Consider the following 4830-nt stretch of genomic DNA (forward strand, 5'->3'; position numbering starts at 1 on the left):
TTTTGCAGATTTGGGATTTTTTTTTTTTTTTTTTTTTTTTTTTTGTTGTAATGTATCTATGTTTTACTTCAAGTTCAAGAAGTGGCATATTCCTCATTCTAAGACCACCCGTACTCGTTCGTTTTTTGGGCGTTTTTTAGAAAACAACGCCCCTCCACGCCTTCGTCTCCGCCCCCATGGGCGTTGTTATACAAAATTTGGCTGGAGCGTTTTAAAATCAACGCCGGAGAGAGTTATTTGGCCAATGATCGTTGGCAACGGTCTTGATTACAACGGCTATATATTTTTTTTCAATTTAACTTTTATATAAATACCATTATCCTCATCCATTTTATACAAACCACAACCAAAAAACTCACCTACAACTTCAAACATCAATTTTTTTTATACAACCTTCACCTATGAGTTGAAGCTCATCAATACTCATCTAAACCCCTAAAGATTGGTCCTTACTATGTATTTTAGTGCCAATGAGTTGAAGCTAAACTGCCAGGGGAAGTGAAGATTTGGATTGAAGACCACAGGTCTCAAGTTTGAATCCGATTCCAACCGGGTTTTATCGTAGTGGGCCTTCGGGTGACAGGTTTCCTCGCAACCGAAAATGATGAGCTTGGACTATCCAACGCTGCCTATAATCATGGACGTATGAGGTTGTCATTTACCATTGGATTGTCCTGAATAGTTGGATTTTTATTCGTTAGCCCTAGAAAAAAAAACTATGTATTTTCATAAACCCTTTTTACCTAATCAGTAATCACAATTCTGAAAGACTTGTACACTGACTTTTGAGGTAAAAAAGGTTTGCCTTGGTCACCTCAAAAGTAGATAAATGGTCTGTGGTGATTGGAGATTTGGACCACACCTTTTGTAATTTTGTTGCTTGATTATGGGCTGTGTCACCCAAAGAAAATGATTGCAAATTTCAGGTACAAGTCACCCAAAATATCTGTGTAGTTGTGTGTAGTTGTTGGTTTTTTATGACTCATGTTTTTTTTTTTTTCTAACGGATAATTTTTTTAATCCTTTATTGTCTGTGTGATTTGAAACCTAAGACATTCCTCTTCTCAACCTAGGTGTTTTTAAAGGTTTTACCTTTGTCAATGGACCACTATCCCATTAAAGGTTAGCGTAGATGTCATGTAGACTCTGGTATATACGTAAACAAGGGCGAAGGTTAGAAGGGGCCGGGAGGGGCGTCCGACCCCCCGAACTTTTCGCTCAGTAGTGTTATGTCTGTAGCTTTTGTATAGAATTTTTTGGGTATATACGTTTATGACCCCCCGGTTCTATAGAATTTTTTTGGTATATACGTTTTTGACCCCCCTGTCGGAAATCTCAAGCTTCGCCACTGTACGTAAACACTATCTTGTAAAAATGGTTGTCTTGAAGTTAGTGTAAATGATAAAAATATTATCCGCAAAAACCATTTTTATACACACGAATTCATTTCATTACATTGTAACCGGTTTCAATAGGAAACACGTCATTCTCTTAGAAAAATTTATGAGTATCTCTATTTCATACAACTTTATATTTATATCAAAATATGAATATGAATTAGAAACTTATTCATGTAGAGTAATATAATATGTTTACTTTATTTTGTACTATTTTTTTAATTGTATGATTAATAACTTTCATGTTGTATTAGCGTGTTATGAATAAAAGCAAAAAATCACACTCAACGATTTACAAAAGAGAGCATGTAAGCAAGTGTTTGATGATGGTGTCTTGCTATAATTGAGAGGGGTGTCTCATTTTTTTTAACGGCAAATTTGGATCACTGACGGACTATTGGAGTATCATCGTGCCACCAACGGTACCACCCGATCACATCCATCTCCACTAGGCATAATGCCTATACACCAATTTAGGAGGAAACCCAATAAATATAAGAAAACCCCCTTTTGGGAATTAAACCCAAGGCTTATTGGTCCCAAAGTTTTATACCACCTCTAAGATGTCACTAGGCTATAAAATCATGGGCGAGAGGGGTGTCTCATAGGTGGTAAAATCAATCAAGTCAAAAGGAGGAAGAAACACACAAAATCACACACAGGGAATTAGAAAGAGTGATGTTTTTAATCTTGATATGGATTATTGATTGATTGATTATGGTAAGGTGAAAGTAATAGAGACAAAGAGTCATTTCACATGTCTTCATACTAACCCTCAAATAAATGATTTTGTGAAGCATGATGGGTCAAAATGCTTAGGATCCTTTCATATTGATAATTGTAAATCCTTTTTAACTTTATTTACTCATTTTCTAGGTTATAATGCAATTAAATAAAATATTTGAGTTTTGTTTTTATAAGTAACTAGATTATAATACCATGTATTATATATGTTGTTAAATGTAATATTATATAATTAATAATAAAAAAATTGTGTTTAAGAAAAACATATGTATTACATGGTTAAATAAACCCGTATATAATGTAATGTAATGTAATGTAATGTAATGTAATATAATGTAATGTAATGTAATGTAATATAGTATAGTATAGTATAGTATAGTATAGTATAGTATACATTCGTCAATAAAAATGTACATTGACGTGACAATTATAAAATGCGTATTGACTTTGATTTTTTAATTTAATCTATTTTCTATTATTTAACCTATTGTATTTTTAATCATCCAACCAAATTAAATATTTAAAATATTTTTAAAAATCACTCATAAAAACAATAATCATAATTGTTCTTAGTTCTTAATATTTTAATCAACATAATTTTGAACTTTATGAAGCTTTTCAATGAAAAATATAATTTAAATAAAACTAATAATTAAATTCATATTAAATTCATTTGGTTAATTTATAATAACTATCTTTAAATAAAAAATAAGTATTCATAATGTAGGATTAGTTTTCGACTCCGAAACGATTGCGTATCGACACGTGTGACGTGCGGAATCCGTACACGTGCGTGGACCGAACACAAGAACCGTATATAATCTGTGATTCAATTGAAGATATGAAAACGTACAAAGTCACGTGAATCACTGTTGGGATTGAACCCTGCCAAAGGAACAAATAATGAAAGCCAAAACTGGATCAGAGCAGTGGATCCAGAATAAACAGATGTTTGGTTGCAAGTCTCTTCCCTTGAAAGTGGTTTCAACATCTGCTGACCTCCTATCTGCTGATCATGCAAACTGCTGACCTACAACTGCTGCTCAAGTCAAAGTCTGTTGAAGAACTAAAGCTCTGCTGCTCAATCTACTGCCTTGTTTCAAGCACTGCTGATCATGACAAGTACTGCTGGGTTCACAGCAGTGGAAGGATGCAGCAACAGTTTATGTTTACTTTATGTATTGAATTGTAACATCAGTAGTTAGCATAGCAGTGTTTGTATAGGTCAGTTGTTAAGAGTTTGTTAGGAGGTTAGACGTCACTTTCATGGTGACGTCAGCTTAGATGCTCAGTAGTTTGCTAGTGCCTATAAATAGAACAGTACTATGTACTGTTCTGTTGAGCTCATTCACCATCTTCTTCCTGCACGAACAAATACTGAGCTCGGGCTGAGGGGGAGTTTGCGAATCATACATGCATTGTAATCAAAGTTTGAAATAAATTTAATCATTTTATTCTGTGTTGAAAATGTATGATTGAAAGCATTTCTTCTGTTTGATTGTGAAAAGTTTGCTTCCATTTAATTTCCGCTGCACAACTCACTCATAATTCCATCTTAATTCAAACACAAATCACAATCAATCCAAACTCAGATCCTAACAATTGGTATCAGAGCTTGGACAATCAAATTTAGTTTAACAATCATTTTGACGTAAATAGTTCAGCTCGAAATAGTTGATACTGATAGTTTGTTCGTCTTGTTGAAAAACAGAGCAAGGTTTAATCACCAATAAAGTTGATTAATTAGTGCCTGTAAAACAACCAGGATGTCGTCACAGTCTCAAGATAATAAAAATAACATTGGCTCGCTTTTTAAACCTCCTATGCTTAAAAGAAATGAATACAACATCTGGGATAGAAGGATGTGTCACATCCTTGCTCAACAGAACACTGGATATTGGAGGTCTGTTGTTTTCGGTCCTCATGTTCCTATGGTGCCAAGTGCTGAGGACACCAAGAAGTTCGTTCCTAAACCAACAGAAAATTACACTGAATCTGATTTTCAGAAGTTCGAACTTGATGCCAAAGCATTTAGCATCAAAGCCTCTGCACTACCCAACGAAATCTATGTTGGGCTGTTACATTGTAACAGTGCCAAAGAATTGTGGGATGCATTGAAGGAACAATTTGGGGGAACGGAAGAGGTTATTGAAAACAACAGGGAAATTCTGAATCAGCAGTATGAAACATTTTGTCACATCAAAGGGGAGTCACTAACCCAACAATTTGAACGTTTTAGTTGTCTCATCAGTGAACTAAGGCTTGTTAAAGTTACATTTCCAAATGCAACTCAAAATAGCAGGTTCCTTAGATCATTGCCCGAAAAATGGGACACAATTGCTTTTGTCACCAGGAATTCAGCTGAGTTCAAAGATCTGACCCTGACCCAACTCCATGGTAGACTCCTGACCTATGAAAGGGAGTTAAACCAGAAAAGGAAGTTGCAAGAGTCTGGAAAAGTTGCTGATGACTATTCATTTGGCAGCACAACTCTATTTGGTCAGGAAGAATCTGGTAGCAGCAGTAAGGATCAGAGTTATGATCATTTTATTGACATAACTGCTGGTGGAAATTTTAACAACTCTGATTCTCACTCTGCAAATTATGCTTTCACTACAAATACTGAAAACCAGATGTCAGATAACTTATGCTTTGAACTACATGATTGGCAATATTTTGATCCCACTGA

The sequence above is a fragment of the Helianthus annuus genome, chromosome 11 (assembly GCF_002127325.2).
Source record: "Helianthus annuus cultivar XRQ/B chromosome 11, HanXRQr2.0-SUNRISE, whole genome shotgun sequence".
NCBI lineage: Eukaryota > Viridiplantae > Streptophyta > Magnoliopsida > Asterales > Asteraceae > Helianthus > Helianthus annuus.